This window comes from Lissotriton helveticus, chromosome 10 (assembly GCF_964261635.1).
Source record: "Lissotriton helveticus chromosome 10, aLisHel1.1, whole genome shotgun sequence".
NCBI lineage: Eukaryota > Metazoa > Chordata > Amphibia > Caudata > Salamandridae > Lissotriton > Lissotriton helveticus.
This window is the reverse complement of record NC_136071.1, coordinates 1,136,549,209-1,136,576,718: the sequence shown is the minus strand read 5'-3', so window position 1 is coordinate 1,136,576,718 and position 27,510 is coordinate 1,136,549,209.

Genomic DNA, 27,510 nt, shown 5'->3' with positions numbered 1-27,510 from the left:
CCAGTCGCTAACATCTTGGCACGCCCACTTTGCATGTCATTAGTGATAAATATCACTGACATGCAAAGTGGGGCCCAAGATGGTCGCTATCTCCTACTAGCTGTCGCTAACTGATGTTAGCGACAGCTAGGTAATAGGGAGATAATTTTATCTCCGCTTTCTTGGCTTTTAAAGCCAAAAAAGCAGAGATAAACCCCCTTGATAATATGCCCCTCTGTTCACAAAGAAGATTTATGACATTTCAGGATCCCCTATAAGAAATCAGGACTATGTTATGAGACTATTGGAGGGGATACATATGCCACGAGAAAATGCAGTGGTTACATGAACAGCATAAAGGAGTGGAAATGATTATGTGATAGCTGGGGGGCGGAGCTAGCCAGTACCGATGTAGGACGCGTAGGAACCGAGCTCCGCTCTATCACTATCAAAATCCGGATAAATATCCTGAATTAACGGAGGAAGCATACCCCTGAAGTGTAGGCACACACTCCGGAGGCGGAGGGAAACATCTGACAGGCGTCCCGCCGAAAACCGACGAGGTGCGGAGCTGCCGAGCCACTCGTAAGATCACTAGCGGACCAGGCCTTGAACCGCGGATTCGCCTAGGCTGTGAGCCGCTGTACGTAACACTGCGTGCGGCTGACCGGAGAACTTCAGACCCGTACCTGACGGAGTGGTGATGGGAATTGAGATCGGTCAGTGGCACGGAGAGCGACGGCGATAGGCGAGGGAGAGACCACGCAAGCCGCTGCCCAGAGTGGGAGAGAAACGTTGCACGGCGCTGGGGTGCGGAAGCGGAGGACTTGGAACCCGAAGGGCCGCATGGTCCCCGACTGGCGTAAAGGCGGCGAAAAATCGGCAGCAGATCGGATACTGACTTATGTACTGGGGGCAGCCCTAAGGATACTAGTATTGATTTAGACTCCCTGAAAGTCTACCATTGGGGCTATTGATTGAGTGCCAATTTGTCGGAACGAGTGTCCCCTCCCCCATCACAGATCGCGCTAAACGGCGGGAAGAGTCCAGAGGCGCGATACAGTGGAAGGTGCGGACCTATGAACGGTGGCTGACTGGAAGAGAGGGCAGCTACTGCACACCCTGTGGGGCACACATCCTTGACCGTTCACGAGCGGTGGAATAGAGAGAGTCCCCCCCACCCAGGCATCGAGAGCACGTATGAGCGGACCGCGCGACCTGTTGGATGGTGCGAGGGGCCAGTGTACAGGCACCGGCTTGGATGCCTCTACCAGCTAACCTAACATACAGACTGTCTGATTACAGGAGAGAGGGCGGGCAAGAGAAGATTCCCACAGCTGGGGAGCGGTCTGCCGGATCGCATTGAGGAACACCCCTGAGAACTGTATCTACCGGGTTGCCCCTAATAACACAACAGACACTGCTGGCAGCGTGGTAGGTTTCCAGACTTGTGGAACCTTGCTAAGCTCAGGAGCCGGAGAAGATCACGGGGGATACTTGCCACCTGGCTGCACAGGTTTGAACACTGTGAAACTGCGGACACTCAGAGCTAACCGTGTGGTACCAGATTACGACAGTCTCTTCCCCAACGATACCACGACGGAACTCCTTTCAGCTGGCCCGGACTTCACAACCGCGGCGGTAGCTGGAGAAAGAGATGGCATTGAGGCATCTACAAGCGTGAGGTACGACACGGCGCTCGTTGGGATACAACAGGTTATACGGTGAGCAAGAGTGGTGAGAGACGCATTCACTGGTGGATCGCGCCGGAGAGTAGGGGTGCGAGGGATCCACGTTGCGCCAAGGGAGCCAATTACATGGTCTTGGTGGCTGAAGTGCGGTTGTAAACTCAGTGGCTGTGCACGTGCTGGGTGGCAGATAGATCTGGACACTGCCGTATCGCCATGGGCAAGAACGACAAAATCCAGACCAAATTGGCTTTTGACCAGCGACGATCTAAGCCACCAGACACTCAGGTCCCTGAGCCAGCCCCGACAAGCAGAGGCCAAGAGGGTTCGCTGTATGCGGATATAAAGGACATGCTGGTGACCATGGAGAAAGGATTACAAGATAGTATGGCGTCCATTGGCTCGAAGATAGACGCCCTCACGTACCGAATGGATCGTATGTCAGAGCGGGTGGACAAGCACACGTAGAGACTTGACATGTCCGAGAGACGGCTCACGGAAGTGGAAGAAGCACAGTCTGAATGGGATAAAGACCGCAAGCAGTTCACTAGACTACTCCAAGTTATACAAGACAAGTCTGAGGATTTGGAGGCCCGCTCGAGGCGCTCGAACATCCGCATTATGGGGATAGCGGAGACAACGCAGACAGGGAAGATGGAACTCTTCGTAGAGAAACTCTTGACTAAGCTATTGGGAGAGGATGTATTCTCGCCGATGTTTATAGTGGAAAGAGCACACCGCACGCTGGGACCTCGACCGCGCGCGGGCGCACCTCCGAGGCCGATAATAGCGAAGCTATTGAACTACCGGGATCGAGATACGGCGTTGAGGGTTGCAAGAGATAAAGGCAAACTACAGTTCGAAGGCATGGATGTTTCTTTGTACCCTGACTTCACGGCGAAAGTGCAGGAGGAGAGGAGGCACTTCCCACCATACAAGAAGCAACTCCGGGAACTAGGATTGGACTATGCTATGTTGTACCCAGCAAAATTGCGGATAAATAGACGAGGTCACTCACACTTTTTCACAGACCCAAGAGAACTTCAGAAATCGTTAAAAGTGTGGTCCAAGGAGCAGAGAAGTAGCCCCAGAGGTCAGGATGAGGAGCAAGGTGAGCACAGCCAGCTGGACGAACAAGAATAACTGGATGGGCGATACTCAGAGCTGCATAATGTTTGACCTGCTAGAGAATGGACCAAGTGGTTGCTATTGGGTCTCGTCTTGAAGTGAACCTTGGAAGTCGAGAAATGCTGACCTACGGGAGCGGAGGGGCCTGCGATGGGAAAGCGGCACTATGGATGGGTGAGACCTTCTCAATATATATGTGCCTGATAGCAGGCAGGAGCGGGTAACAGACTATATGCGGACATGGTTTTAGCGTATAATCTAACCCATATGGTAATTGAACATTGCTAATGATATGTGTGCCTTGGGAGGAGGGGGTAACGAAGGGCGATGCCCTTAGAGATTACATTCTGTATTGATCTACACCTCACGTTAATGGACACTTAGAGGGTGATGGAGCTGGGGCAAACGTGAGTGATGCAATGCTGAGGTACTGTTGTGTATTAATGCTGGCGACCTCTGCCCTAGCGCTTTTGGCTATACCGGTTCCTATGGAAGCCAGTTTAGGGGTTGTTCAAGTTGGCTCCCGAGAGGAGCGGGAGGGGGGTGAGACAGGGCGCTGCCAGGCCAGGTTGGGGGAGGTCGGCTGTGGGAGGGGATGTTTGGGGTGGGGTGGGTGGTCTATTTCAGGGAAAAGGAAGTTATTTGTTACACCAGACGAAACTCTACTCAGCTCTAACTCTCAAACTGCAGCTCAGTTACCTGACGCCCAGAGAAGGGCAGCACCCAGAACTGGGGAGCTACATTGGATGACCATATTGGCTCCCTTTACAGATGGCTGATTGCAGTAGTATGAATGATGAACGTGCCCTTGAGTCTCTGAGGGCATTGACTTGGAATGTGAGAGGTCTTAATGATTACCGCAAGCTTAGGAGAGTTATATCTTACTTACACAGACACCATGTTGATTTAGCACTTATCCAGGAGACGCATCTCCCAATAACAAGCAGGATGCTCTCAGCTAGGGGTCTGAAGGGAAATAGTGTGGCAGCAGGGTTTACTACACATTCCAGAGGGGTGATTGTATGGGTCAATCCTAGGTCAAAGTTACAATTGACAACGCTAAAAGCGGACTCTGAAGGCCGATTCTTGATAGCCAGGTGTGTAGGTAAGGGACATGACCTTATTCTGGTTAACGTTTATGGCCCCAACTACGACTCTCCGGAGTTTTACGAGGAGCTGGCGATGCTTTGTAGACCTTATGTTTGCTCTAGAATTTTATGGGGGGGCGATTTCAACCTAGTATTTGATCCGGAGGTGGACAGATCAGCGGGGCCAGCACGGCGGCCAGCGTCCGCAGCCTTGCAAATGAAATCGGAACTTGTTAAACTGGACTTGGTGGATGTCTGGAGGCAGAGGAACCCTACGAAGGGCGGGTATACACACTACTCTGCCTACCATGACATCCATACAAGAATAACTACTGGCTGGCATCTCAATCTGCTGTCAGGAGTATTAGGGACTGCATGATACTACCTCGCACCCTTTCAGACCACTCCCCCCTGCTACTGGTATTGGCAACTCCGGTGAAAAGAGTCCCCCCATTTACATGGCGCTTTCCTCCTTACTCGTTACTGGATGAAGTATTCAGAGGAGAAATGGCAGAACATATAGACATCTTCTTTGAAACAAATGTTGGTACAGTTGATAGTTTCCAAACGGTTTGGGACGCATTTAAAGTGTACATCCGTGGTATAGCAATATCCAAACACTCAAGCGTGCTCAAAGCTATAAGGCAACGACTGAAACATCTCGAAACACAATTAGAAGCTCTAGAAAGTCAACAGCAGGGTAACTCTGATACTGACATTGCAGAGCAAATTAAAGTACTAATTTCTGAATATAATGAGGAGGCGGACAGGGAAGTTCAACACTTGGGCAAATATGCCACTGCGAGCACATACGGTGAGGGGGAACGACCCAGCTCACTGCTGGCTAGAATGATGCGGAATGAAAGATGATCTCTGGTGGTGGATGAGCTGATGGCGTCCACGGGGGAAGTACTCACAGGGGTACCAGAAATACTTGAGGAGTTTCGAAACTACTATTCTGGACTATATAAATCCAGATCTGCCCGAGTAGAGGAGGAAATAGATGATTATCTGAGCTACATTAAAATGCCACTATTGTTCAATTCCCAAAGAGAATTCTTGATGATGCCCATACACCAGGATGAGATTGTGGAGGCGTTAGAAGGGATGCGCTCTGTTAGCGCACCAGGAGCGGATGGGTTGACGGTGGGCTTTTATAAAGCCTTTAAAGATAAACTAGTCCCACATCCATCTACACTTTTTGATGACATTTGTGCAGAGGGTAGCATGCCTAGATCTATGAGGGAGGCACTGCTTGTCACGATTCTGAAACCTGGGAAGCCTGCTAATCTGTGTGGTTCCTACAGGCCGCTCTCGCTACTGAATGTAGATGCTAAACTGTATGCAAAAGTACTAGCCACGCGCCTGGCATTACTTATCCCGGAAATGGTTGCTCCGGAACAAGCAGGATTTATACCGGCCAGAAACCTCACCTATAATATCCGCACGGTGCTAGGGACCATGCAACATGTACGCCAGGAAAGCAAAGCGATAGTGATTTTCCTCGACATGGAGAAGGCCTTTGACTCGGTGGAGTGGCCCTTCATGCTGAGGGTACTTCGTAAACTGGGGCTGGGGGAACCCTTTTTGCAGATGATAGGAGCTTTATACTACAAACCCACAGTGAGACTGCGCTTGGGCGATAGCGTCACAGAAGCATTCAACATCAGTAGAGGTACTAGGCAGGGTTGCCCACTCTCGCCCTTACTGTATGCGCTGGTCGCGGAACCTTTGGCATGCGCTATTAGGGAATACCATAGGCACGAGGGGATCAACATTCAAACATACCGGATCGGTATCTCTACCTATGCTGATGACACACTGTTATATGTCCATGACCCGGAAACAAACCTTTCCTCTGTCCTCAGAGAAGTTGTAAGATTTGGAGCTCTTTCAGGACTGAAAGTAAACTGGGCCAAATCAGTTGCGTTCCCATTAACACCTGTGACACTACAGTTTGATATGGAGTACCCGTTGCAATGGACGACGGAACCGGTCAGATATCTGGGGATTCAGCTCCATACGGACCCGAACGTTTTAATACGGGATAATTACGGGGTGGCTTTCACGAAGCTGGTCGATGACGTGGATGCATGGTGCAAGTTACCCTTGTCATTAATGGGTAGGATAGCCATCATGAAGATGGTAGTGTTACCACGGTTTCTGTTCTTATTCAATGATATCCCAATAGTTCTCTCCAAGGCCTTTTTCAAAAGTCTGACTCAAGTGCTTGTTAAACTCGCCTGGGGTGGTAAACAGCCCAGAGTACAGTGGAAAACTCTAATGCTTCCTTATGAGATGGGAGGACTGGGGGCACCGGACATGGAAAGATATTACAGAGTTGCACAGGCGGCTCATCTTCATACATGGATACACGGGGATTTTGCTGTTCCCCATGTGATTCTTGAACGCCTGTTTGCGGGACCTGTCCCATTGTCAGCCACTGTGTTCTACCCGATTGATCGCAGCATTGGTAAACTTGACTCGATTAAGGCCACGAGTCATGCGTGGCATGCGCTCATGCAGGAAAAGGACGGTGTACTGCTGTATTCCCCACTTATGCCGATAGAATGGGCAGTGTGGCTTGCCCCTCTGAAGGAGAAAGGAGTCACGCTAGCTCTGAATAAATTGGGCGTCGTGAAGATGGGAGACTTATTTATAGACGGAGTGGTTAAAACCTGGGAGCAGATTCGCTCCTCGGCCTCGCTATTACTACAATTCCAATTTCACAGGGTACGCAGTGCCCTTCAAGAACTATTGGGCACAGATCTGGCGGAGCCTCCAGAGGTACCGGAACTCACTTACGTGATTAAAACAGCGGCCCCTCACAAGTTAGTTATGAACTTAATCAGGCTAGGAGTTAAACAGCAGGAGCAACAACACTCTAAGGCTAGGATTGCATGGCAGCGCGATCTACAAATGCAAATAGACGACAAGATGTGGGAATACTGCTGTACGAACACGAGAAAGCTGTCTCTCAATTGAAGGCACAGGCTGATTCACTTTAAATATTTGCAGCGGGTCTATTACACACCAGAGCGACTGCATAGGTATGGGCTTTGACAATCTGCTGAATGTGAGCGTTGTCATGCGCAGGAGGCTGACTTCATGCATATGGCTTGGAACTGTCCTGGTATTAATACATTTTGGCAAGAAGTGTTTCGGGAAATGAGTGCGATCCTGGGAATAGAGATGCCACCTAATCCGGCGCTGGCTCTGCTGGGTTACTCCAAGCCACTGCCAGTGGCACAGCGACGTCTGGCGGACATGGGCCTATTGATAGCTAGGCGGGTGGTGGCTGTGTGCTGGATGAGGGGCCCGTTGCCTACGAAGAGGAGATGGGCGAGAGATATGTTGTATTGCAGCACGCAGTCGGAAATTTATAGTGGGTTGCTACCACCTAAGTCCCGGCCCAAGGATTTCTGGAGTCTGTACAGGACACATTTGCACACTGGGGATGGTGAGGCAACAACACAGGGCGAGGCGAATGAAGGACAGGACTTGAACACTGCAGAACGCGAGGAGATAGCGCAGGGTGAGATTTGGGGGGACGGGGCTTGATGGCAGAGGAGACAGGACAAGATCAAGGGGGCGTATAGAGGACTATTTGGGATGGAGGAGGCAGGAAGGGAATCTGGGGGTGGAGGAGCCCAACAAGTAGGCGAGGTGGGAGGCAGGGGGCAGAACCCCATTCAATTGCTTATACTAGGTCATGGGCATGCAGGGAGAGTTGAGTTGTGCTGACCTGAATGTTATGAGGACAGAACACACAGTACCGATGGATTCCCCCTGGGACAGTAGGGGTAAGGCTGAAAGTAGGGTTAGGTGCAGGAGGATGGGCTGAGATGGTGAGTGTCTGGCATGTTGGGGAAGGGGGGGTATTTGGGGTTAGTTTTGTACTTAGAGATACTAGCAACTGCTTCAGGCAGACATTTTCGAGAAGTAGTCACGGCGAGCAGAGACGACCCATGGCACTCCCACAAGAGAGGAGGGCAAATCGGGCCTGGCATTGCGGATCTGCTGTTATAACAAAGATAATTGAATTACAGGATAATTGAAGGCCGCCAGACCTCCGGGGTGTCGGCTAATTGGCTATGTAAGGTGTGACCAGATACGACAGAAATGCTGTTTAAGATTTGCTGCCGGCCCCCGGGTTGTAGGCTACACGCTGTGTAATATGATTATGTACGTAAATAAAGGTTTTTGAAAACTTAAAAAAAAAAAAAGATTATGTGATAGCTAGTAACGAGTATGCTGACGAAGTCGCTCGGAACTCCACTCATCGGTGCTGTGCATTTAACTGAGAATACAGAAATGAATCTGAAAATTAGACCAGTTTAAAACTTTTGTTGACTATAGTCAATGCTTGGGAGGAGGTTAAGATAAATGGTTGCAGAAGGATGTACCAGAGACTGAATAGCAGGGTTTGGCTAGAGCAGGTTGTGGGAGTAGAAGTAATTAAAGCTTATAGTGTGAGTAATTAAAATCTTTGGAATGTTCAGATCAGAAAGGAGAGAATAAATATGCACAGAAGCAGAAAAATGCATTAAGATAGAACAAAATCACCAATATAAGCAGAAAAAACCTTAAAGATGTAGCAGCAGTGAATCACATACATAAAGAAGTATAAAGTACTTGGTCATTAGTAGGATGCTAGGCTTGCAAACTACTTCTAGCAGATAGAATGCTGGTGGTATCTATGATTAGTTAAAATCTTTACAATGTTGGGATCATAAAAGAGTGAGTACATAGTATCACAAACAGAAAATAAATCTTTAAAATAGAATAAAACATCAACATCATTGTTTTTCAATGGTTTCTGTACCATCCGTGTAAAACCAGCTTGCTCTGCTTACCTGCCTTTAGAGGCTGAGACCCAACTTTAGAGGCTGAGACCCAACTTGCCTCTCACAAAAAAATTGTCCTCTCTCTAGTCTCAACTTGGTCTGAGCTCCCTTACCAGGCTAATACTAAAACCGGCCACCAGTCCACCCTCTTACAATCAGTGTTGGACAACTGGCTTTGCTTCTTCGCTTCATAATTTCATGTCACCCTCCATATATAGGAGGGTGACATAAACATATTTATGTATGGCCCTATGCTCTGTACCTAGTCACACTCACCACTAAGGACTGCTACTTTCATCCTATGGAGTAGACATCTCAAATATTTTAAATTTTGCATGGTGCAAAGTCCAACACCGAACCCAACCACTCTCTCCTTCCAGTTCTTACAGGAGTAGAGATATAGAGCCAGATGTAGGTAGCCAAATACCAGTCGGTAACGGACGAAATTCGGTAATTTCGGCCGGTACCGACCGGTATTTGGAAAATGAGATGTAGGTGGGCATTTTACCAAATCGGTAATTTACCGAATCGGTATTTTAAATTACCGATTTTGCTATGTAGGGAGCACTCAAATGAGTGCGTTTCCCCTTTTAGGATTCGTTATTTACCACCAACTACAAGTTGGTGGTAAATAATGAAAACCTTGGAAAAAACATTTTTTTTGCTTTCCCAACAGTGCCATGTTGCAGACATACTTGCCCTTATGGCATGTATGTCTGCAACATGTGCACCCATACACAATTGAGGGGTGCAACAGGGTGTCAAAGTGACACCCTGCCACCCTTCAATCATTCCCCCTTTTAACAAATCGGTAAATACCGATTCTGTAATTGGCATTCATTCCTATGGGCCTCCAGGCAATTACTGAATCTGTATTTACCGATTCAGTAATTACCGAATCTTAACGATTCGGTAATTTTTCACCTACATACCATTTTCCGTTTTTAAAATACCGAATCGGTATGATTCAGTATTTTAGAGTTGGTAAAATGGAATTACCTACATTTGGCCCATAGTTTCTAGCACCTTCACCAGTACAGCTAGGAAACTTTTTGCTGATTCAGGGGTTTTGTCAAAGGTACTAACTCCTGGTGTCCTTAATTGCCCCAAACAGGTATGATGTCACAGCAAAGAAGGATTCCCATTCTGCAACATAAAACTAAAAGAAAAGACTGAGCCAGTGGAAACTTCAATGAAAAACAAGCATACATCAACACAATGTGAGAGTCATTTGCTACAGTAGGTGTAATGGATTCAAGGAAGTAGTCACTTCAGAAAACAAATTGGTACTTTGTTTCTCAGTTCGGTGTAGATTGTGCGAAAAAAGTACCCAACATCTATCTTTGGCCTACTGTTCTTATAATGTATTTTCTGCACTATGGTCACCCTCTCTTGCCATGTTAAAAGGTATGTGGTGGACAAATTGAGAATTTTTTGTAACATCCTCCTATAACGCTTTAGATTTGTGTTCACCACATGCGCCCCACCAATGTATGAAATATGTTGATGACAGATTGGATAGCAGTACAATAGATCAGACAATTTGGGGCGAGGAGTGTTAGAGGATCTATGATTGGCTGGGTAGGAGGATTAGAAAAAGCTTTAGAAAGGGAGACAACACAGCAGACAGCATCTCCATAAGCATTTCACATCTGTCATGGAAGAAGATGACAGTCAAGTTAACCTATTCAAACAGTCTTTAGAAGCCAACAGACTCCAAAGTTAGTGATAGTTAGCTAAGCTGAAATACAAAAAGGTCAGAAGGATATACACAGGTCAAAAATATTTATAATAAAAGTTATGAAAAATGACACTGTGTGCAAATGATGCAACTGCATTCTTCTGGCATTGTATCTCTTGGGAACAGGGGTGCACCACAGAGTAGAAGGGCCATTAAGGTTCATTGCAGAAGAGAAGTTATGAAGAATGAGAAAATAAAATGACAATATTTGAGGCTCAAGGTAAACATGGTGTGTGAGGAGGATTAACTGGGCTAGTCTAGTATCAAGTCCCAGACAAACAGACTAGCTTCATCTACCCTGATGTAAATATCGCCCAAACAATAATAAAGGTTTAGCAGTGACCATGATTTCCACAACCACTTGCTTTTTAGATATGAACCACCATTACTGCAAAAAATCACCTCTTTCCATCCCACAGGGGTAGGCCTTTTTGAGTCTTTTCATCATAGAAATAGAAAAGCATTGTACATTTTCTGGTGGGAAAAGCAGCGGTCAATGGAGGCGGTGCCAGTATCAGATGTATGACATTACAACGCATGTTTTTACCACGCATGCCTTTACATCGCAGTTTTTACAACGCATGCTGTTACAACGCATAGAGTTAAGGGGTGCTGGATATTGAATAGTTTAATTTACTATTCCAACTCCAGTCCCCGTGGATAGTAGGGAAGGTGTTGGATAGTAAATTAAATCCATTCCCTATCCTAGAGCGCACCCCAGCACAATGCGTTGTAATGACATGCGTTGTAATAGTTGCGTCGTAAAGGCACTGCGTGGTAAAAGTTGCGTTGAAAAGGATGTCTCCCGCCAGTATCTGCACTGTCATTACAATTATGACCTGCCTTTCCGCTGAGCTATTCATGGTGGGGACAGCAACATGAGAAGGTTGTCGGAAAGCCAGGTAAGGGGCCTCAAACAGGGTCTCAGGGTGATTTCTGTGTCCGGGGGCACATGTTGTGGACCCCTATGTTTACACTGTCGTGTTCTGTGCATGACATGGTTCATGGCAACAGTACACCCGACGTGCAAGAGGCAATGGACTGAAGTGGTATTTGCTTTAGGCTCTCTCCATGAAGCATGCCGTCCAATATGAATCCAGATTTGAGATTCAATTCTGGACGTTATCTGATCCAAACACAAGTTTAGCATTAATTCACATACCTTTGAATCTCTATACTGATGAAAGCAACCTACGAAAGTAGTGGAGTCCTTCGGATCCGAAGTTGGGATGGAAAATGTAGGTATGGTAAGAGGACATTTTTATTAATAGGACATGGAGGTGTCCATTGCAGACTTAGGGCCTGATTTAGGGTTTGATGAATGGGTACTGCATAACCAAAGTGGCAGATATCCCACCCGCCTTATTACAAATGCCATAGGATATAATGCACTAGTAATAAGTTGGACAGGATATCTGTCATGTTTGTGAGGGAGTAACCCATCTTCCAAATTCTATATCTGGCCCTTAGCACTGCTCATTGAATGCCTATGGTTGACTATAAGGTTGCATTTGTTTTATTCTCTTTGTCGCCTTTCTCTCAAAACTCAGTCATCAGGTGAAAATGACTGTATCCTCTTTAATTGTCAATCTGTGCTTTGCACACTGACCTCTCTAAGCTTATTTACATTTGCTGCACACACCAAATATAAACATAATGCTGATATGTTTCCTTTTTGTTTTACAACAGAAATTTCTGTTGTGTAATATGGTTTATTTGTTTTTTAATCTGGAAAGTAGTGTTCATCCTGAATTTCAGGGTGGTCATTTGGAGAATAATCACTTCCCATGCTTGTGAAGTCCAAGACATTGTACTCATCCACAGTTGTGCATTGCGTAGCTTTATGAGATTTCAGTATGAAATGTTTATTCATTGAAATCCTCATCAGTTTCTCCAAGTTTTGAGTACAGAGACATGTCTTTCTGACAGTGGCAATTGCCCAGGTGTTCTGAACACCTGCTCCTAAGATACACTGGCTACAGGACATGGAAGATCCTTTATTGCCTGTCAGCTGAGTTCTGATTACTGCCAATAGGTGAACAGCTTTTGATGCAAACAGAATTCTGTTTCATCAAATATATTGTACCATCTTCTCGATTGACATAGTTATGTACTTTGGCTGTTTCTGAGTTGCCTGTGAGCTTAATTTAAATCCTGGAATATTCATTAGCCAACCCATTGTATATATTAGAAACGAAGGCACTGCTGTTGATGTTCCAGGACATTTTGCTATCTCTAGTTCATGCTGGTGCTGCAGATAAAAAAAACAATTGATGGACATAATTCAGAACAATGTCATACATTAACCCCACACCAGAGATCTGGGCCTAAATCCATCATGTTTTTTGCTCACCATGCCATTGCAGTTTGAACCCAGCCATAAGCAAATCAGTCTTGACCCTGTGTCTCATGGGAACAGTCCAGCCTGAACTACCAGGCCATGTCCTCCCTGGATTGAAACCAAGCATCTTAGGACCGGTTTCGGGGTTTCACCCCTCATCAGCTAGGATAGCTTGACTCCAGTGGCAAGGAGAGCACGGGACCCATGTCCGGGCATACCCTGCTTCTGGACTCAGAGCCATGAATGCACTCTCCATAGGATCTATGATGTTACAACGCAAGCCTTTACTAGATATGCCTTAACCGTGCAGTCTTTACCACGTATATGTAATTTTATGTTAGTAACACTTATATAGTGCACAATTACCATCAGTCTCTTAGCGCTTGTCTAGGGATTAATTACCTTGCACCAGCTAATACCTGGCAGAGACACTATTGAATTAAACTTTTAGGTCAACTTCCCATCCATTCACCCAAATTTACACCTTTCATGCCAGCATTAATAACGCTACCATCCCATTAGTTTACAGTTTACTCACTGACAATCAATCCTCCACTTACACTGAATTTGTGTCAGTAATAAAATCCAGAACAGTGAATAAAAGTCCTTAGATAATTATAATTGACTTCAAATTACAAATGATTAATGCAATTGGTAAAATATATCCTAAGACACAAATTCAAGGAATTTTTTTTCTCATGTTTCCCAGGCATACTGGCAAAAACGTATCCATAGCTGACGAATAAATGTCAAGTGGTAAAAAATAATGCTATAATCCATATAGGATCTCCAATATAGGCCTGTGTAAAATTCCAACATTTCACCTACATTCATAACAGGCTGCTAGGACTGACCCTTTACCTAGTTACAGTACTGCTTACAGAACGTGGGGTTTTCCCTGAACAATAGCCTCATACATTATGCATGAGGATTCTTAGAAACTCAGAAGGACCACCATCTCCTGCATAATAACTATGTACAAGGTTCATTCCCGACGTCATTCTAAGTCCGTCAATGGCGCAGCAAAGTAGAACCCATGGGGATAACTTTAGGTATATTAACATCACATCTTGCTGAGATAGGCAGAGGAGATCAGGACTCCCCTGCCGACAGACTGACGCTAGACGCTGAGGCTTCTGAATGAAGATACTCCAGCTCGCAGTGGTCTAACATCCTTTGCGGGGAGTTAAACTCGAGACCAAGAAGGGGTCCAACAGTCTCTCACTTCAGGTAATGGGGTTTACTTTATCCTAGCGGGATTCTTGTCCTAACACCTACATACATGCTAGGTGCACTTAGGTACAAGTTAGGATTGCATCGTAGGAGTACGCATTTTACTGTCATGTATTTTATATACTTGCCTGTATTCATGATTATAGCAAAATGGTAGAAATCTGCCATTCTTTTACTCTCTTAGTGCTCCTAATCATTTATATCTGTTTCTTTCTAGTGGTTGTTTCAGCACATCTATTTTACACTAGATTGACAAATGTTCAATAATAACCATGATTAGAGGGGAGAGCACAGCCACTTTACTACAGGTTAGCAGGGCTAAGGTGCACAGAGTTCCCTACCCAGCAAAAAGAGAAAGGGTAAAAATCTAGGAGTGCACCACGCTAAAAAGAGAAATTTCCAGCAGCATCTGTATCATCAAAAGCAACAGGAATCTGGCAGACTCATGCATGTCCAGAGCACTTTGGTATTACAGAAGGGGCTGCAAATCGTACACTGCCACATTCATAACATGTCACACTGGTGCACATGTAGTGCTAGTGCAATCTCATGGGGGTGTTTTCTCATTTGCATGGGGTTGTGGCATCATGCAAATGAGGAAACATCTTGTCATTGAGCCCTCACCACATTATAGACGCAGGTTCAGGAACAAAGGATCTATCATGTGGCGTGATAAGTGGGCATCATCCCATTGGAAGGGGAAACGGGTGTATGGACCACAGGATATATCCCTGTAGGCAGGTGCAGTCACTAACTGTACTCACCTACAGGGAAATGTCTTCCCCCTTCAATTACAAGCCGCGTTCCCATCTGCACAGCAAAAGGCGGACCATCTGCTTAACCCGTTGCATGCTGAGGACGAAACCGCTCCGTCATCAGCTGCGGTGGAGCTGTGCTGATGACGGAGCGGTTCCGTCATGGCCCTGCCGCCGCACCTGCGCGGCACGGATTCCGCGCCTGCACTGGACGTTCTATGGAGCGGGCGGGGCCATGACGGAACCGCTCCGTCATCAGCACAGCTCAACCACGGCTGGTGACGGAGCGGTTCTGTCACCAGCATGTGGCCGCCGCGCGGCCGTCCCGCCCCCTTAGCACTGCGGCGGAATAGCCTCCGCAGTCAAGGGGTTAATAACAGATGATCCTGCTTTCACTGATTTGCTGCCCTAGGACAGGCACACATTCATTACTGTGCTGGGACAGTGCATTCTTTGTGATGCCATTCACTGACTCAGTCTATGCCTGGTGCACCTAGTTACAGCTATGCCACGGCGCAGGCCAGTGCTGTACACTCGCTTGGAGCCCTGCATCCAGTTCCCTGATGTGCACCGCAGAAGTCTGTGAATGCCGGACAGTTGGCCGCTCGTGGTGGGTTGGACACCTTCGGCTGTGCATACTGATGGGATGGGTAAACCTCATGGCAGAGGCAGAGCACGGTAAGGGTTGGTTGCAAAAGTATTGTAATGAGATTTTGCTTTGCTTTAAAAAACATAGAAATTCAAAGAAAAAAGGTTAAAGTTGAGATATATATGAGAGGGCGGTACTAAGAGTTTTACTTGCATTAAAAAACAGACATTAACTGAAAAAACAATGGTCATAGTGGAGTTATAAGGGAGTAAGGTAGTAAGATTTTAACTTACATAAAAACAACTCAGAAACTCACTGAAAAAGTACTGCCATTTAAAAACAAAAAACCCTGAGATTCGGCTGTTACAATTAACTGGCATACATATATCTTAATCTAAGCTAACATTAATTTAAATCTTACTGCTTTCCTCATGTATAACTCCACTTTAACCTTTGTGTATTTTGAGTGAATATATATGTATATATGCTCATAATTTCGCTTGATATCTTTGTATACCTACATATGATCTAGACATATAATAGTGTATCTGCACTTTGCAACAATTAAACACGATTAATAGAAAAATTATAATAAACCACTGTGCACAGCTTGCAAGGATCCTTCTCATAAAAAATCAGAGAAGAACAAGATCTATTAGCCATTGTACGTTTATTTTTATCTTTTTATTTTTTTTATTTTTTAGAATTTGAATGCAGCTTCTTTTATATATAGCACAAAAGGTTGCAAACAAATAATATATGTGTTTTAAAAATCTGTGCATACTTTACATTTTACCAAAATGAGGATGCAAGATGGTCTGATTTAAAACTTCTGTCATCTTCATCTACTATTTTAAAAGTCAAAGTGTTCTTTCTGTAGAAATTGGGCGAGGGACAAGCATGTATTCAAATTACGAAGTGTACTCTGGGAGGGACCGTGTCTCGTGGTTCATGTCTTGGATTTCATTGTGGAAATAGGTGTGTTTAACCTGTGTGAAAAGGGTGCGAACAGCTGATAGCCGGGTGTGCATTTGTGAGTAAAACACAGCTGAATCGAGGAATGTAAACAAGGGTGGAGAGGGCAGGCGATAAAAGTTTGGAAAAACATCAGAACGCTGTATTCTGAACTGTGATAGTTGTATATCTACTGTTGTTTTGAGTACATAATGTAAATGCCATTTGTAAGCCTGGTTCTGTTGCTAAGGCTTTGTTAAATACGCGACTGCCAGTATGTTTTACTATACATGAGGGGGCAGATTTACAAGCCCCTTGCGCCTCTTTTACACCGCTGTTGCGTCACTTTTGTGATTGTGACTCTGCGGCAGTGAAAAGAGGTGCCATGCTGCGGGGTATTTACAACGTGACACATCTCCCAGATGCGTCACGTTGTAAAGCCCTGCACCAGAAGTAGGCGTTCCGTCGCATGGGGGGGGGGGGGTCCGGCACAGGAACACCTCCTAAAAGTGGGTGAGCGAAATCTACAAGATTTCACTCAGTCACTTTTCAGCCCATGCTGCATCAAAACCCTGTGCCTGCTTGAAGCAGGCATAAGGATTGACGCAGCATTCTAAAGATAGGGCACCCAAGAACCTTGCTGGAGCTGCGTCGTGCTTGCAAAGCAACTCTAGCAATGTGCCGACTTTACGGCACAGATGCATCTGTCTGTTTTTGCCCCATGGTGAGCCGCATTGTAAATGCGGCGCATCCATGGTGGCGGTGCCCTGACGCACAATAACTGGCAGATCCCTGCTGATATGCAGGGCTACGCCAGTTATTGTAAATCTGCCCCTTTCCTTCTAAGATGGAACACTCAATATAGAATAATGCATCTGTAGCTAATCTTTCCTATAGCCATGACACAACAGTTTTTATCTAGGTATGCCTCGTGTAACTCCTCATCCAATAGGCATGGCTGCTTTGTATGTGACAGTTTGTGTAATGGCTGGCCACGTGTGTTGTGTGGATAAATGAGTGAGGGAATGGGAGAATGAGTCAACAGTTGAATGACTGAGTCCGTTGGTGGGCGAGTGCATGGATGAATGACTGAATAAGTGAAGGAATGCATGAATGCAGGGCTGGAAGAAAGGGTGAGTTCATGAATGGAATGGAATGGAGCGGATGGATTAGAAACATGAATTGGTAAATGCGTGCATCGATGAATGCAGACAAATTACACCAGACATTAATGATACTGGTATTAAAATAACAGCACTTACCAATATTGCACCAGTGCACATGTCTTGACTGCCTGACTATTTTTTACCCTTCACTCATTACGAGACAGAGCAACACATGGATGACAGCTCAATGTAAACACAGGATACAAATGAGAACCCACACACTGTAAACAAAGAACAGTAGCGCTGCTGTGGAAGGCGGAGGACACTGCAGCAGAAGAGTGCAGAGCACAGCCACAGGGAGTCACAGGACAGGGCTTGAAGCGCTGCAGAACAGCGAGACACAATACAACAAGACTGCAATATGAGGATTGACTTGTAAAGTGTAGTATCGCCCATCGCGATACTTATTGATAGTTGGGCGCATTGTGGTAACATCGCCAGGGGGTGTGCATAAGCTCATCCCAACGGCATGAGTTGTAGTGGTTAAGCCCACGTTAGAGTGGATCTACGTAAAGCAATTGACGTGACCGCAAGGTAACTCATTCGCGACCACGCGAGCATGCCACAGCATCCAAGCATCTGTGGTATCAGTTTCTTGGACCGAGAATGCGCACTAGCAATTAAGCGTGACTCAGGTCCCGCAGCTTCCACTCTTCCACTGCATGCCCTAGCACATGCTCCCCCGCTCAGCAAAACGACATATGAGGATGAGGGAGGTCCAACTGATGCAGTGTTCCGCGTTGGCCGCGCACCATTCCTACACATGCGCAGTGCTCGTACCACTTGGTAGCCACGCCCCCCTGGCCACCCAAGAGCTTTGCCGGAGCAGATGGGCACATGGAAAATCACCCGCTGTGAGAGGGAGGAAAATCAGGCCCCAAACGCCCCGTCGCAATCCAGCAAGGTGCGGAGCCCAAGGGTATGAATGTGTGGATACTGTGGGGGACCATCTCATCGCCAGTCAGAATGCCCAGCAAGGGGCAAGAAGTGCAAAAAAATTAACCACTTTATGAAAGTATGTCGCTACAGCAAACGAAGGACACCAAGATCTAACATCAACCCAATCCCGGAGGTTAAGGAAAGGAGTAGCGCCATGGACGATGATGACAGTGAGGAATACACGGTACACTCGGTCTTCACAGTAGGGTCAGAGTCCCAATAACAGTCGATTGCCACAGTGCCAGGTCCTAGTGGGACGGCATCCCTCCACAGTGATAATAGACACCAGAGCTACCATAAACATCATGTCCTCCGATGCCTTTGGCCAAATGAGCTCACCACCGCAGTTAGCTTCTGCCAAGATCAAAGTTTTTGCGTATGGCCAAACTAAGCCACTTGCTATCAAAGGCAAATTCAAGACCACCATAGCCTATGATCAAAAGAAGGTAGAAGCCCTGGTGTACGTGACAGATGAGGGGCATGGAATGCTGCTAGGATGAATGTCGGCGGACGCCCTGGGCATCGCCACCTTCGCATTTGGAATACGCCAGGAGGACATAAGTTACATACTGGAAGAGTTTTCCCAAGTGTTCCAAGACATAGTGTGTCTGTGAAGAAAGCAAATACATCTACAAATTGACCCATCTGTACAGCCCATAGCTCTTTGACACAGGCACACTGCCTTTCATCTCAGACCATTGGTGGAGAAGTAGTTAATCAAGTTGGAAGAGCAGGCATCATTGAAAAGGTAAAATGACCCACCCCCTGGGGTCTCGCCCATTGTGGATGCGCGAAAACCCAAGCAACCAGCGGAGGTGAGAATCTGTGTGGACATGTGCCTCCTCAATGCTGCAATAAAAAGATTTTCGAAGCTTGATCTTAGGTCTGGATACTACCAATTGGTCCTGGATGAAAAGTCCCAGTATATAACGAGTTTCTCCACGCATGTCGGGTTACGGCGACACCGGAGATTGCGTTTTGGAATATCCAGTGCAGCAGAGGTGTTCCAGAACACCATCAAAGAACTCCTTGCTGACCTCCCATAAGTAGTCAATTCCAGCAACGACATTGTGGACCATGCCAAGTCCATACCAGAGAACAACACACAGCTGAGACAGGTGCAATAAAGAATCCAAGAATCTGGACTCTACCTCCATCGGGATAAATGTCCCTACAAAAAAAACTGCAATTTTTTCTTTCTTGAGGAATGAGTGGCCCCTGTTCCTGAGAAAGTATGGGATATCAAAGATGCCCCAGCACCCTCAAATGTGACAAAGATGCGCAGTTTTCTTGGGATGGTCACTACTGTTGCCGCTTTATCAAAGACCTTTCCTCGTTTACAACACTGTTGCAAGAGTTGACCAAAGCCTCAAACCCATGGTCATGGGGCCCTGAACAGGAAGCGGCTTTTCAAGCCATCAAAGATGCCCTCTCCAGCTCCACCACATTGAGGTACTTTGATCCGAAGCAACACACTCAAATTGCCTGGGATGCAGGTCCGAAGGCCATCTGGGCTGTCTTGATGCAATGCCCCAGCGAGGAAGATGGGTGGCCACCCGTGGAGTTTGCAAGTAGATCCCTGATTGCCACAAAATAAAGATACTCTCAGATTGAGAAAGAGGCCATCGCATTACACTGGGGGATGCCGCCACTTCCATTTGTATGTATATGGAAATCCTTTCCTTGTCACCGCGGATCACAAGCCTCTCATTCCACTCTTCACAGGGGCTGCATTGAAGCCGCCGTCACGCATAGAAAAGTGGATGCTCCAGTTGCAGGAGTACAACTAAAGAACTGGGTATCACACAGGAATGGGTAATCTGGCAGATTACCTGTCTTGCCAGCCTCAGGAGGCAACGCCCAGTGAAATTGAGGACTCTGAGGAGACGGGGAGTACGTCCGCTATGTGGTAGATCACGCTAGCCCCTTGCCCATCATGCTGGGGGAGATATATCATGCCACTGGCTACGATGAGTGTCTGCAGAAGACTCTGGAAGCAGTGAAGATCAACAAGTGGCACCATCTTAAAAGTCAAGGAGCTATTCTAACTCCGGAGGCAAGGAGGGTGCTCGACTGTCTGTACAATGTGATACAAGAGCTGAGTGCTGATCCCAACGGGTGTCTTCTGAGAGGGGATTGCCTGGTCATCCGATGTCACTGGTGGACTGAGTAATACAACTAGCACATGCTGGAGCTTCAAGGAATGGTAAAAACCAAAGGCCAGCTTCGAACAAAGGTATAGTTCCCTTTGATGGGCGAGAAAGTAGAGGTGGCGGTGCGATCCTGCTGCTGGTGTCAAGCGACTGGGAAGCCAAACCCTCCTGCACCGATTCTGATGGTTCTGTGCTATCATGGATTTTAGAAGTCTCCCCTATGGGAGACATAACCTAGTAGTGATCGATGATTATTCAAAATACCCAGAGGTTGAAGTGTTGTCTTCCCTGAGTGGCGTGGGAAGTCTTACCAAACTGGAGAAAGTGATGGCCACCCACGGATTGATCAAGGAACTCCGGACGGACAAAGGTCCTCCATTTCAGGGACAAGAGTTTGCATCGTATCTGGTCTCGCTGGGGATTGTCCACTGAAAAACCATGCCCAAATGGGCGCAGGCCAACATAGAAGTGGAGCGCTTCATGAGAACCTTGAAAAAAGTAATTCGAATTGCTTCTGCTAATGAGGAATCTCCAGAACAGTCCATTTACTCATTCCTCAGGGACCACAGACAAAAGCCCAATGCTACCACTGGTCATGCCCCTGGACATCTCTCAATGGGGAGGGTAATAAATTACTCTATTCCTTATCACCCTCAGTGGGCACCTGAAGCCATTACTGAACAGGCTGTAGGTAGGAGAAGAAAGTCCAATGACCATCTCAGCCGGAGATGCAGAGCACAGAAATCTAATCTCACGGTGGGAGATTTGGTATTGGTCTAAGACAGACACCCTGGCAGTAAATTTAGATTGCTGTTTGAGAAGGAGCTGCGGCAGATCACATCCATGAGAGGCACGCACGTCCCGGCCCGGAAAGGCCCTGAGTTCATCATGAGAAATGTCTCGGCCTTCAAGATGTTCCACCCTGTTTCTGATTCATGGGTCCCAAATAGCAGAATGGACATGGATGCACTGGATGAGGAGAATGGTCAGAAGGTAATGTGGAGACAAGTGACACATAGGTCTTCGGTCTTCCCAGAGGAAGCCCCATAATCTGCCAAGCCTCCCCAGAATTGCCAGTGAATCCTGATGTTGGGAGAGAGGACAGTCATGAAACCCAGACACAGTATAGACTGCGGAAAAATCCTGAGCTGTCCAACAGGCTGAGGGACTATCACTGTTAGAGAAGTACCCAAAGAGACTGATATTCTTACTGTGGTCTGGGTGCAGTGAACTTTCTGAGATGTTGCTGATTTATGCACAGTTGATCTGATTGATTATAGTTTTCATTTTGTTTTGTGGAGGAATGTAGTATTGCCCATCGCAATACTTATTGATAGTTGGACACATTGTCGTCACATCGCCGGGGGTGTGCATAGGCTCACCCAGACGGAGTGAGTTGTGTTGGTTAAGCCCATGTTAGAGTGGGCTGCTTAAATAAATAAGAGTGAACGCGAGGCGGTGTTCATTCCCGACCATGCGTACACGCCACAGCATCTAAGCGTGTGTGGTCTCTGGGCCCGATTCACAGAACTAACTTAAGACAAAATCCTAAACTTACTACTTTTGGTATTCACAGAAGTTAGGATTTTGTCTTAAGTTTGTCTTAAGACAGACTTAGGACAAAATCCTAACTTAAGTCTGTTTTAAGACAAATTTAAGACAAAATCCTAACTACTGTGAATACCAAAAGTAGTACGTTCAGAATTTTGTCTTAAGTTAGTTCTGTGAATCGGGCCCTAGGTTTCTTGGCTGCGAACGTGCGCTAGCAATTAAGCGCTCAGGCCCGCTACTTCCACCGTTCCACTGCATGTCCTCGCACCTCCTCCCCTGCTCATCAACACAACATAAAGCACTAACCAAAAGGGAGAGGATGTGGCCTCACTGCCGGATCTGCTGAACCAGTTTCAAGCCTGGTGTCAGCTCAGCATCCTGTGATTCTGGGCAAATCACTTAATCTCCCTGTGCCTACCAAAAATGATTGAGTTTTTGTATAATGTAACTAACTAGTGCTCATGTAAGCGCTCCAGTACAATCTGGTCAAGTTCGCATTATAAAAATCTGCGAAAAAACAAAGACACAAATTGAATATGATGACTGCCAGTCGAATAGCTACATTGCAAAGATACTTGCCTGCACAGTCACAACACAATTAACATCTTATCCACAACTTTGATAAAGTAGCGTGTAACACACAACATCCACACTGCAATCGAATTTATTTGCAAAGCCACCAAAAAACTAACTAACGATAGTACAACCTGTGTTCACTACAAAATTGCAAAACACTCTGACTATACTGAAGCATGAGTAGAAGAGTGGGGTGGGGAGAACAGCACACATAGAACAACAGCCGTTTACCCATGAAATGCAGAAAGCAGCAGCACAGCTGTTGGTGTGGTGCCAGATGGGGCTTGTAGCAGTAGTTGAAGAGTGAATACTGAGCTCTCTGCACAAAACTGAGCAGTGCTGTAAGAGTGGCAGAAGGTGCCAACGAACATCAAAGACTGAATATTGCAAAACAAAAACTATATACAAAATAAAACAAGTGCTTGAAGCGTGAGGTAGATCACCGTGTAAGCCAAATACAATATTTCAAGTGGGCATTTGGTTTCAACTTGTTGCTTTAAATGGAGGAACCCATTTTTGGAGATGGCTTCTGTTTTCAGCAAATAGTCTCTGCCACATACTCTCTAGGGGGTTGAAGAACACACATAAGAGATGATAGCCCCCGCTGAATCTATCTATGGATTTTTCAGAGATATTTCAAAAACAGCTGACAGACAGCTAAAGCTGGAAAGCGTTGCAGACAAGCTAGCATCGTAAAAGAGCGTTTGCATGCAGTCTGATTACTAGTAGCCCAGGGATCCTCCTTTATTTACCGGCTCACACGCACAGAGGACCAGCACACCTCCTAAAGTGAGGGTCCTGGGTGAAGGATCAGCTCATTTAAGCTACAGATCCTCCTTTATTTACCGGCTCACACGCACAGAGGTCCAGCACACCTACTAAAGTGAGGCTCCTGGGTGAAGGATCAGCTCATTTAAGCTACAGAGCGTGTAATGCATGCATTGTAATACTGTAATGCAACATCTGGGCATGCACGTAGCTCAATCCATTTTAAAGAGTCGATACTTGAAGCCCAATGGCCATACATCCACCCACAGCCGAGTAAACAATAAAAGCTGATGAAAGATGCAACTCACTGGGGGAGGGGTTAGGGGAGAACCCTAAGCACTGTTCACAGCTGGACGGCAGCACTCTGTCACAGGCCATCACTGCACAGAGTCCATCAGCCTTGTCAAGGATGCTGCATTAGGACATCTTTAGGATTTACAGACATGCCCCTGCCCGTCCTGCTGCTCACACATGCATCTGCCTAGACCTGCATTTCAAATTGTTGTCTTGTTTCAGATCTGCTGCAACTCGGATGGTTTCTCATTAAATGCTCCGTTTCTGCACTCCTGCGTTATTGTTATTTTTTTTTAACTTACAACCTCATTGTATGAGAGGTCTGGCGGGCCAGTACAACTCAAAATTTTAAGTACAACAAACGGATTAAATATTTGGCCTTATATGTTTATGATACTGCAACGGTATCACCGAAATGATTTAATGATGTAACATTCATATAAAACACGTTCATTATACACACGTATAAAAGATATACAAAAGTACACTGATCAACTTCATACAATAAACCTTGCATATCCTCTCCCCAAATAATGTTTCTTCCGCAATTTACTCATAGAAAAATAAATTAGGATTTCTAAAGCTTGGAAGAAACGTATTCTATAAGAGAAACACCCTACAGAGCAATACATGCCCATGGTTAAAGAACAACAATCTATGACACATTTTCTCTTGTTCCTCTGAATTAATTTTTGGTCTGTTCAAAGACATTTTAAATGCCATATAAGATGCCACCCTTGGATAAAACCATAGATTATGAGATTTTGTTGATAAGTGCTAGACCTGTCATCCTTAGGGTGGTCTTTCTCCAGACATTTGGCCTTCTATCTCCTGTTTTTGCTGATTCTTTTTATTGGACTTAGGACTCTGAGCACTTTACCACTGCTAACCAGTGCAAAAGTGCATGTTCTTCTCCCCTAAACATGTTGACAATGGTGTTTACCTGCTTGGCATATTTGATTTACTGATAAATCCCCTGTAAAAGGTTATAACATATACACAGGGACTGTAAGTAAAATACTTCTAGTGGGCTTGCAGCACTAATTGTGCCACCCACATATGTAGCCTTTCAAACCTGTCTCAGGTCTGCCATTGCAGTGCCTGTGTGTGCAGTTTACTGCCATTTCGACTTGGCATTTAGAACTACTTGCCAAGCCTTCAACTCCCCTTTTATTACATATATTTCACCCCTGCGGTAGGCCCTATGTAGCCCTAATGGCACGGTGCAATGTAAGTAGAATGTAGGATATACACCTGAATGTTTTGCATGTCTTGGTATTCAAACAAAGCGTCTATTTCATTTATCACTACTGTGAGGCCTAATCTTCTCATGTGCTAGCATAGGGAATTCCTTAATACACTTTTAAACTGTAATCTCTAATGAGATGGGATTTGCTTTTTCCTGTTTCATTTGTTTGGAATGGTAACAATAAATGCTCGTTACTGGTGAAGTTGGATTTAACATTACTGTTTTAGAAATGCCACTTCTAGAAAATGGAGGATTCTCTGCACTTACAGCTTTGTGTGCCTAAAAGCCTGTCTCCAATACACATCTTGGGTGGGTGACATCTACACTTTATGCTTTCCCTCTAGACAGCCACAACACACCAAGGATAGTTGTGTCTGAGTACCAATATACATACATCTGCATTCTGATGGCCTTGCATGGGCAGGGTGGAAGGGAACACTTCATTTGAATAGGCAGTGTCCTTTCCCCACACAAAGGACTGATTACCCCCTTACTCCGCAACAGGTCGCCTGGTAGACAAGACTGGGCTGAAAGGAATTTTCCCACACCTCAGAGAGCTGCTTTGAAGTCACTCCCACATCAAAAGCACTTTTGGGTATCAGTACTGGGTCTCTGATCCTCTAAAAAAAGACAGTTCTGGATCTTGAACTGAACCTCTGTAAGAAGGACAGTTGTGCTAATTAAAGGACTCATCTTTTGACTGCAGATTTGGAAGGCCTGCTTTTCTCTTGTGTTGCCCTGCCAATATTTTGCCTAAAGAGATTGACACATTGGACAGTGTATGGCTGCTGCTGCAGCTTGGTGAGATCGAGGCATCCGGGGAGACTGTGTGGCAGATTCCGGCACATTGTTTAAAATTTCTCAACACCGGCACTCGTCTTTTGAACTGACACATTGCCTTCATTGCGTGGAGAAACTCGACACATCCTGCAACTCTGGGCCTCCACATCGACGCATCGTGCTGTTTGCGACCAGGAAAGGTACTTTGTTCACTGGTTCCTGTTTCTGTCTGGCGCTCCAATGTGGTGGACCCAAACTTTGACTTTGCCCCCGTCCAGCGCGACCTATATTAACCTTTTTAGTGCTACTTGCTCCTAAGCACTTTTCTGCATTTATTCCTATAAAATTTAATATCTCAACTTCTATACATCACATTTTTGTTATTTTAGTCTTGCTTTGTGTATAATATAATTATCTATTTATATAAACCTGTGTGGAGTCATTTTGTGGTATTGTATTTTTATTCTGTTACTGTGTGAGTGTGTTGCACAAATACTTTACACATTGCCTCTTCAGAGAAGCCTGACTGCTCTGTGCCAAGCTACCAAAGGGTGAGCACAGGTTATAGTTTAGTGTGTATCTAGCCTACCCTGAATACAGCAGTTCCTGCCTGGCCTGGGTGCATACCTTAGTCAACCAGGAATCCCATTTCTAACAATAAGTAGCCATGTTGTTTCGAGTTTCATGTAAATGCATAAAGCCTTCCTCAGGACTAGTTCAGTTCAAGGTTTATTCAACAGTCTTTCAACCCCAACTGTCATAAACAGGCAAAGAATTCAACTAATGTGAAAATAAACAATCATAGTATAATATATAAACTAATTATCCCTCTCAGTAATTCATGAAAAAGGGCCAGTCAGTCACACTCCTCTGCTTGCTTGACTACTTCTGGTTCGGAGAGTCAAGGATATGAGGAAAGGTAGCCTGCTAAATTGTATGCCTGCAGTCAGTATTAAATCAAAGCACATGAGAGTGTAGGTTCCTTGTTTCTATTTTACACAGGAAGAGTATGCAGATCCAGGAAACCATCGGTTTGTCATCAATGGATGGCATGAACCTTTGTTTGTACAAATACATGCCAACATGTCTGCAGGCTCAGCTGTTCAAGGCCTTGCAATTTATTTGGGAAAAGCATTGCATATGGTCATTGTCATCTGACTTTCACAGCCTATCTGTGATACTCAGCTCTGTGTCAATGTGTAGTAGAATTGCTGCTCATCCACTTGATTCTGGCATATCCCACCAACTGCATTGGTTTGTGGAGGTCAGCTTATGGTTATGTCATCCAAAGAGGGGATCCTTTGTTCCTTTAAATGCTTCTTGTTGGCAGCCACGCCAGATGGAATCTATGTGATGCTTGATAAAGTCTCACAAAGGGTCCTTCATAATCACATTTTTGGTCAAAATCATCCCTAATATGTTAAACATACCTAGGAAACTCTACTTGTAAAACATATTCTGGTTAGCACCAGCCCGCCTAATGACCTATATTACTTTGCAGGGAAACAACCTTTACAAAGCAGTCATTACATCGCACTACCTTTACATAGCAGTCATTACATCGCAACATAATTTACATCGCATGTAATTACAACGCAGCCATTACATTGCATGTCACTAAAAAGCAGGCATTACGTCGCAAGTCATTACTACACATACGATTACAACGCATAGTACCCTTACACTATCCA